Genomic DNA, 10,318 nt, shown 5'->3' on the forward strand with positions numbered 1-10,318 from the left:
CTTTACCCAACCGATCAGTTCTATAGACTTTATAACCATCAATAAAAATTAAATCATCAGTTACAGATTTCTTAAGCCAAGTTTCTGATAGAACCATTACATCAGCTTTTGTCGTATTTGCCCAGATCTTGATAATATTCATTTTAGGGACCAGACTTCTAACATTTAAATGTATGAAACCAAGGCCTGATCGACTTTTGAAATCTGAGGGAGTGGGTAGACATTGCACAGAGGTAGTAGGCCCAGGATTTGGCTGAACATTGCCAGATAACAACAATAAAAGCATCACTATACATCGCAGTTTTGATTTAACAGGAGATGAATTATCAGAACCACTATTACCTGCAAACTGTGAAAAAGAATCCTCTTTGACAATAAAACAATCAGATAAAAGCATTAGATTCTGAAGATACAGGACTTCTTTAACTTGCCCTTCAGAATAGTAAATCTTAAGTTGATGAAATGGACTAATTATCTGATGATGTGACTCAAAAATTCTTGTCTGAAAAATTAAAAGTCGCCTGGATTGTAAGAGGTACAACGAGGATTCACTCTCCACGTTGTGCGCAGTTTGTACATTTAAACCCGGGTTACAATGAATAAGCATCATAATTATAAAGAAATACATGATATGCGAGATCCGCAGACTAGGAGAAGCACAATCGCCCTACCTCACCCAGGATCCACGGGTTTGACAGTCAATGGGCTACTAGTCCTTAAAATCCAAAATCCAGCAGCAGGAGCAAGCCCACACCTAGAAGATCTGAAAAATGTTATGTCCTTCCCAGGAGCTGTACAGCAAGCAGATGGATTCCAGGTACCAACTTCCAGGCAGGTCTAGGCCTTAACAGACCAAACTACCACAGTTCTGTGGCAATCCGTGAAAATCTGCAAAATGTTATGTCGTTCTTAGGAGCTGTACAGCATCAGATGGATTCCAGGTAGGTCTAGGCCTCAAACAGACCAACTTCCAGGTAGGTCTAGGCCTCAAACAGACCAACTTCCAGAGTTATGTGGCAATCCAAAGGCATCTAATAAAAAATGGACCATCCAAAGATCCAGACTGAAGGAGAAAATGTTTTTCTTGGAGAGTTCTACTCATTCAGACCCAAATTACATAAAATATCTTGCATAAAAACATAAACTCAGATCTCACATGCTAACACACAAACAATGTGACTGTCTTGGCTGCCATCTTGGAAATTGTATGCTGTTGTCTGGAGGGAAACACAGAGAAGGATTAGCCGAGTCTTTTGGAGACATCTCTCACCTCTGTGTCCGTCGGCGCAGCTTACAAAGCCCGTCTTTGATGGGCTGCAGGTGTGACCGCTCAGCCTGTAATGAGCAGGTGCATGTGTGCCTGCTCTGTGGTGGGCCGCGGCGCGGAGAGGATCGCCGCCACCTTCTTCTCCTGGGGTCGAATGAGGCTGCAGCCCACTTGGTAGCCGAGGTACTTGGCTTCGGTGAGGGCCAGGTGACACTTACGGGGGTTGGCGGTCAGCCCAGCCCGGCGGAGTTTCCGACAGCACCTTCCACAGCCGCTCCAGGTGATCCTCCCAAGTCTCGGAATGTATGACCACATCATCCAGGTAGGCGGTCGCGTAGGCCTGGTGGGGCCGCAGGAGGATGTCCATTAGACGTTGGAAGGTGGCGGGAGCCCCATGCAGGCCGAAGGGTAGACCCGGTATTGCCAGTGGTCACTAGGGGTCGAGAACGCCGTCTTCGGCTTGGCCTGCTCAGTTAGGGGGACCTGCCAGTAGCCCAGGTTCAGGCCGTGGCGGAAGGACAGTCGGCTGGACAAGGGTGACCGGACTGCCAGAATCGAGGAGGGCGAGGACCGGTTGGCCATTTATCTTCAATTCCGCCCGTGGGGCCTGCTTTGGAGTTTCTGCGTGTACGGCACAGCCTGCCAGCCAAGCACGTCCAGGGGAGTGGGGAGCTTCGGTAGGCATGGGCTCATCCTGTGGCACGGGAACCGCTGGCCTGCCGACTGGTTGCTGGGTGCCCTCCGGCACACGTCGCTCCTGGACCACCCTTCGGGGAAAGGGCGACGCTCGCTCCTCAGTACTCGGTGTTGGGTGGCCTCCGCCAGCTCGATGGCTTCCACCAGCTCGTCGACGTTGGTGGGGTTCCGCATACCGGCCACCTACTACTATTACTACTATGCGCTCTGCTACCTGGTGTGCGGTGGGACCCCCGGCCAGTAGCCAATGTTGGGTGAGGCGTGAGAGGTCACCAGTTGGTACGCCAGTTGTGCTTTTCCCATCAGCAATGGCGCCACGATCCATGCCCACTCGTCCCTGGGCCCACGCCTCCTGGGCGGCGATTGCCTCAAACATCTGAAGGATTGTCTTGACGTCATCATGCGCCGTCATTTTGGGGATGAGCTGGGTAGCCTGGGCTCGGGGGTCAGGTAGCGTTTGTTTCACCTTGTCGGGAGGCCATGTGCTTCATGATCTGTTGCTGGCGGATTCTCACCTCGGTGAGGTGCTTCAGCAGATCTTCCATCATTGGAGGAGGAGCACCACCTGTGGAAACAGGAAGGGGATGTGAGCAAACAACCCGGAAAAAAAAATGTCCATCAACAAGCCAAGTGAGGTGACATTGGATGTAGTGGGATCCTGGTCAGTAACACCGCAATTCCCGCATTCTCCACCAGTGTGACGGGGTGAAGAAGTACACGACACGAGGATCAAGGTGAGTTCCCCGAAGGGTGGATTTTTATTAGGGCTGCTCCGATCATGATCGGCTTATCGTTATGCGCATCTCGTGAGTAAAGCCGGTTCTCTACTCAGCGGTAAATTCCCTCATGTGCGTGATTTCACATAGAGCAGCTGTTACTACACAGAACCATTGTTAACTGAGAAGCTGCGCAAATCCACGTTCATTTTCAGCGTTTATTTGCGCATCTTCTCAGTTAACAACGGCTCTGTGTAGTAACAGCTGCTCTATGTGAAATTACGTACCTGAGGGAATTTACCGCTGATTAAAGAACCGGCTTTACTGACGAGATGTGCATTAACGATCGGCCGATCATGATCGGAGCACCCCTAATTTTTATTGACAACTGTGAAGGGGAAATAGCCAACATGAGGGGTTTCCGGTGCTCAGTGCTCGGCCTTCTTCTCTCCTTCTCTCTCTCTCTCGGTGCGCAGTGCTGTGTGGGTCCGTGAAGTCCGTGTCTGGTGAGGGCTGGCGGTCACACGCTGCTGTCTGGAGGGAAACACAGAGAAGAATTAGCTGAGTCTTTTGGAGACATCTCTCACCTCTGTGTTCGTCAGCGCAGCTTATAAATAATATATATATATATATATATATATATATATATATATATATATATATATATATATACACTCACCTAAAGGATTACTAGGAACACCTGTTCAATTTCTCATTAATGCAATTATCTAATCAACCAATCACATGGCAGTTGCTTCAATACATTTAGGGGTGTGGTCCTGGTCAAGACAATCTCCTGAACTCCAAACTGAATGTCAGAATGGGAAAGAAATGTGATTTAAGCAATTTTGAGGGTGGCATGGTTGTTGGTGCCAGACGAGCCGGTCTGAGTATTTCACAATCTGCTCAGTTGCTGGGATTTTCATGCACAACCATTTCTAGGGTTTACAAAGAATGGTGTGAAAAGTGAAAAGGGTAAAACATCCAGTATGCGGCAGTCGTGTGGGCAAAAATGCCTTGTTGATGCTAGAGGGCAGAGGAGAATGGGCCGACTGATTCAAGCTGATAGAGGAGCAACTTTGACTGAAATAACCACTCGTTACAACCGAGATGCAGCAAAGCATTTGTGAAGCCACAACACGCACATCCTTGAGGCGGATGGGCTACAACAGCAGAAGACCCCACCGGGTACCACTCATCTCCACTACAAATATGAAAAAGGGGCTACAATTTGCACGAGCTCACCAAAATTGGACAGTTGACGACTGGAAAAATGTTGCCTGGTCTAATGAGTCTCGATTTCTGTTGAGACATTCAGATGATAGAGTCAGAATTTAGTGTAAACAGAATAAGAACATGGATCCATCATGTCTTGTTACCACTGTGCAGGCTGGTGATGTTGGTGTAATGTAGTGGGGGATGTTTTCTTGGCACACTTTAGGCCCCTTAGTGCCAATTGGGCATCGTTTAAATGCCACGACCTACCTGAGCATTGTTTCTGACCATGTCCATCCCTTTATGACCACCATGTACCCATCCTCTGATGGCTACTTCCAAGAGGATAATGCACCATATCACAAAGCTCGAATCATTTCAAATTGGTTTCTGAACATGACAATGAGTTCACTGTACTAAAATTGCCCCCACAGTCACCAGATCTCAACCCGATAGAGCAGCTTTGGGATGTGGTGGAACGGGAGCTTCGTGCCATGGATGTGCATCCCAGAAGTCTCCGTCAACTGCAAGATGCTATCCTATCAATACCTATCAGCACCTTGTTGAATCAATGCCAAGTAGAATTAAGTTCTGAAGGCGAAAGGGGGTCAAACACAGTATTAGTATGGTGTTCCTAATAATCCTTTAGGTGAGTGTATATATATATATATATATATATATATATATATATATATATATGACGTATATGACATGTATTTATGATGTAAAAAAAAGTTTAGTTTTATTTAATAGTAACACCATATACATTTAGATTTTTTTTCTTTAAAATTGAATACATATTTTCTAAAAAGTTTTTCAGAGCTAACATGAATACCAAGTCAAAGCTGTTAATAATTACTTTGTGAATTTAGCCAAAGAGACATTTGTCAGCTGTGTAGGTGTGCTGTGTGCACTCAGCCATGCCCTAAGTTCACCCCACCGAAATGAGGTCAACGTCTTGGTGCCCCGCTCCAAATCATTTCAATAATACATTTCAACACCTTCTGATGAGCAACACCTCTCATGGCTCATGAGAAGAGAGGATAGAGAGAGAGAGAGAGATAGCAGTCAAAGTTGCTTTGAAGTGGTTGTTAAGAATGAGGGAGCGATGAGAAGGCATGGAAAGAAATTGTACTTTTCATTTTTCCTTGTGAGTCATGTGGCAAGGCTTGAGGTTGGGCCAGATGTAACTGTTTGCAATGTCAATCTGAATGTCTTGATTGGATGTGGAGGCTTCTGAGAGACTCAGAGGGAGCAATAGTGTTGGGAAATGCCACAGCTCTGTTACCTGAGAAAAAACTGAAGGTACTGTACAGGCAAAATCCTAAAACCAGTTTACACCGTATGATTTTTGCCACAAGTTTGCTTTTGGGTAAAATCGACAATTGTCTTTGTAAAGAATCTTATTTAAGGCATATTATAGAAACAATTTTCCTAACATGTATTTTTTATTTTTATTTTTCATTTACATTAAATTTGACTCCATCATCTTGTATTTTGTTACTGAGCTTGTCACAATGTGTTCTTGAATTGACTTTAAAGTGAGGAACAGAAATATCTCAGGTTTCATAAACATTTCCTGTATATGTGTTTTGAAGATAAACGAAGGGCTTATGGTTGGATATGGAATGATGTGAGGGTGAAAAATTAGAAAAGGTTTTGGGTCAACTAACACAAAGAGTTTAAGCGCCTCTTAATTTGGTTTAGTTTTGTTGGAAATCTTTGTTTACTAAAAGTGTTGAGGAGTTGAAGTGTGTAGTCACATTAACAGATGTCTCAAAGCTTTGAAGTCATGAAAAATGTCTAGATTTAAGTGACGTAGTGACATAGCATATCCTGAAAAAGTTGTAGACACTTGCAGATATTATAATGTTAATTAAATTAACATTAACTGTTTCTTAACACATTTACAGTATAAGCACACGTTTAATGAGTGCACATTAAACATTAAAAATGACACTTTACATTACATTTTTTAAAGCATTGTTTAATCTTTTGTTGCACTTTACACTCATTTTAACAAACATACTAACTACTGATTATAATTTTAATTGTAGTGTGTTATTTGATATGATCGTTTCTATTTTAACAAAGGTAAGGTAAACGAAACCTCTAGTTTTATGTGGGTTTACACAGAACATCAATCACTTTGGGAAAGTTTTCACATGAAACAAGAATTTTATTGGCCATGCAATAGTAGTGACTACAAAAGGTATGAGTGTTTTGTAGTGAAGTGACATTTACCTCACAGTTGATGCAATTATATGCATATCTTTGGCAAGTGCTCAGGCTACCACTATTGTGTTATTATTAACACTAGATACATTGTTTCTATGGCTGCATGCTCTGGCCTTGCATTTTAAAATGAGTGGAGTTTCAGGCATCTCTGTGTCGACTTCTTCTACATGCAAATCTGTATCTGTTGCTGCCGTAGAGACGGCTCACCACCCAGCCGCGGGGTTGACGGGAAAGGTCGTCTCATCTGCATAACTCCACATTACTCTTAATGTGTGCTGTGATTGGATTGTGCCTTGTGGCCAGTCAAGCGATGAAATTTCTTATTTCATGCCCTCCTAAATGAATTCTTCTCCAAGGACTCCAGTGTGTTGGGATTGTAGCTCGTTCTCTGAATGGATAAGCAGGGAAGATTGAGTGTGTGTTTGTGTGTTCATATAACTATGGGAAAGTAGGGGATGATATTATAGTAAGGAAAAAAAAAATTCTGGAAAATAAATTAATAAGTAAAGTTTTCAGTCCAGCACGTTTCTCTTGAAAAGTATCCTTGTTATGCTTTCTCTGGTCAAAGTGAGATTCAGCTAGGTTAAAAACGCCCAAATATTTACATCTAAGGCACCATTAGAACATCCTCATATTGATTTGCCATGATATTATCCTGTCCCTGGTAACATAGAAGTGACTGAGTATCACATGTACCATCTGTCTGTCTAAAGTATTGAGTTTGCCAATCAGTCAGATGACTTCACACTGAGGCTGCTTAGGGTCCTGTTGACATTTGCATTAATGGCTCCCTGTGATTGGTGACACATTGACTTTTTCTGTGTTGCCTGCCATGGCCTTTAAAGCGAGAGCAGTTTTTGCTTTTGTGGTGTCTTTACACATGTTTCAGGGTCTGTTCAAAAGTAACGATGAAAAGCAATGGCACAGAGGACATGAGTAACTTATTCAAGTTTAATGGAGACATTAAAACAAAATAAGTGACATGATTGTTGGGCATTTACAGTTTTGACAAAAAATACCATAGAAGAACCACAGTTTTTTTATGATAATACAGTAATTTTATTCTATTCTGTACAATCACAAAACAAAAAATCAAAAATGATCAGTATTGTATTCAAATGCTTTTCAAAGGACATTTCAGTCCCACATAAAAGTGAAAAAATTATATATATATATATATATATACATTCACTTAGCATAAAATAAAAATTATTCCTATCTATTTGCTAAATGCATCTATTGTGAACAATTCATCCATGCATTCATCCATGTATTTATTTATTTTTTGATCTCATAAACATAATAACAAAACTGTAACAACACCATTTGTTTTGTTTGTTTTTTGCATCGAGGCTTTAGGCAATTTTTTTTTTCTTTTTTGTTTCAAAGATCGGTGTGACTACAAGGACAACTGAATGAATGAAGATTTTTCTGTCGGTTCATTTTTGGATCTCATGATGACGTCTCTAGTGTGAGAACACCCTCAGAGATGATAATGACGCTGCTGCCTCCTTTACTTTCAGGAAACTAAAGACAAAACCTTTTCAAATTTTATAATTCCTGATAAACCTACTGTCGTTAGGTGTGGTGTAGTGTGTCTTGCATAAATCACTTGGGTTGCATCTGAAATAGCATATTCTATGAGTATGTACATCTTTTAATTACTTCCCAACAGTTAAAAAAGTCAATTGTATGAATGGCTGTGTAGTATGAGTGCAATAAAAACATACTAGATACAACATATTGTCATTGTCCTGCTAGTGTCAGTTGCGTTGCTTCACTGTCATTCACAAATCTTCTCCTGTGGGTTCATGGGATTGTAAAAATATCTTTTAGATATGTAATTCGGTCATACATTACATAGACATTTTCACCTATTATTTTATTTATTTATTTATTTATTTTTTCGCATACTGTATGATATGGATGCATACGATTATATGCATATGATTTCGGATGCAGCCAGTGTGTTGGCAAAAGATAGATATGGTTTGGCATTGATCACACAATGCTCTTCTTGATCTCCACTGAGTTCAGCCAATAAAGTGATCGCTTTGTTTAATCAGTCTCATTTCCATTTGACCATCTTCCTCACCCATAATTCCTCTTTTAGATCACTCCATCCAAGTGTGCATCCAACCTTGTACCTCTTATTTAAAGAGGTTAACCAGTGTGGAAATTACAAGATGAAGACAAGGAGATAGCATCTCTCAGTCAAGGTGGAAATATTCTAGTTCAGTCTCACAAAGCTGCAGGTTACAATGAATCTGCCATGTTGTGAGATAATCAGAATAATCTTTGTGGCCACAGAGTTCTCTTTTATCCTCCAGTTTCCTGGCTGATTTTACGTGATGCTTTTAGCAGAACATTGATTGTAAAAGCTGATGTTACATCATCGTGTGTGATTCATTTTATTTTTCACTCTCGCAAATCTCATTAATGAGGTTTGCTAAGGAAGAAAGAGTCAGGGAGAGTTTTTTAAACAAACAAGCACAATAACTTTTTATTCTTGCAAAATGAAAAAAAATTAAAAACATGTTAGCCTCGGCCATCTCAGCCAGTATCCAAGTGTGTGTGATCAGGTGAAATATCACCCTGTTATGAACTTGCCTCTTGGTTTATCTGTGTTCCCTCTCTCTCCAGAGCAGGATAAATCAATTGCACTTACAGAACATGATGCATTATGGGTACGCTCTGCAGTAAAAGCAGTGGCTGTTTTTTAACAAAAAGCATTATTCCCTCTAATTGAGATTCACTGGTTCCAGCTGGACATTAATAGGAGTTTCTGGGTGATACGTGAGCTTCTGTGTGTGTTGTACACATCTGCTGCCTCTGAATATTCACAACACTCTTTATCATACTCTTGGGATGATTTTTGCTCAGTTACACAGTCCTGCCATGCTCTTGCCCACACTACACCCTTCACCATGACCCGCAAGCTTCACTCTCAGAGCATCGACCTGATACTGTTTCCCGCAGAGGTTCTGATGAGCTCTGCCCCGACCCGAGGTCTCGGGCCGGCGGTGGGCAGCAGTGTCACACTCCACAGTCACTGTGAATCTCCTGCTCTTCCACTAATGAGGGAATGTGCTAGAGCCTGAAGAAGCCGGAGCTCTAACAACCCTGACTGCACAACATGAGGTCTGAAATAGTCCTGAAATACAGTGGAAGCCAGAGGAAAAAAGTGGTGAGCATTGACAAAGGTGGTCCGGACAAGACTGAATATATTTAATTGTTTAATTTCACCCATTTCATGATTGTAGGTTGAATGCGTGGTGGTTTTCAATCGATTGAAGAATGGTCCATATAGCAGTGAGACTTTGTATTCAGGTAAAGAGAAGGCGACTTTGTTTTCACTAGCAATTTTCAGTGCATTGGCATATTAGCCATCCTGTCAGTCTCTGCATCCACCTTCTTTGTTTTTTCATAAGTTTACAGACTTAAGTTACTGTGCCTTGTTTTGATGGGGGAAAATAATACGGTGTTAGTGTTCAGCACTGGGTACTTTACCACATGTGGCTTTTCTCTCGCTGTCACGCCACCACAGGTAGAACTCAATTACAGACCTTTAAAGTGGAGTCATTTCAAACACCAACCACTGAGAAAATAGTCCCACCGAGATCAGTGAAAGTAACGCAGAACCAATTAGTTTCTTCAGTCAATCTCTTTAGTGCTCTCACTGAAAAGTGTTGTTGAGAGGAACCAAGGTCAAAGTGAATGAGGATGATTCTCTTTGCTGTATTTGTGAGATGTGTAAGATATGTTGCTTTTGCCTTTTATACCGATGGATGATGCATGGCAGGGGTCTGATCTGATTAGTCTTTTGTATGAGAAATGAGTTGAGACTCTTACTATATTCGCAGACTGCAGCAGAATACTGCTGTCTGGTGTTTTTGGGGTGATAAATAAACAAATGTAACACTGACAGTGACCCAGATCAGCCTGCAACAGCAAGACTGGCTCAACCAGTGGTGTGAGTTTACCACTATTCTATTGATCCAACTGGCAATGTCACAGATATCGATACTAATACTGATATCTTAAATTATATATATGGATTTCTGTTGATAAAATGTGTAATTATAGCAATGTTATATTTGAGAACTGTCATTAATAACACTGCAACAAGCCTTTTCCAATGAGCCACATAATTGCATTATTGAAACTCCAATAACCCCAACCCCAG

Source organism: Carassius carassius, chromosome 1 (genome assembly GCF_963082965.1).
Source record: "Carassius carassius chromosome 1, fCarCar2.1, whole genome shotgun sequence".
NCBI classification, from domain to species: domain Eukaryota; kingdom Metazoa; phylum Chordata; class Actinopteri; order Cypriniformes; family Cyprinidae; genus Carassius; species Carassius carassius.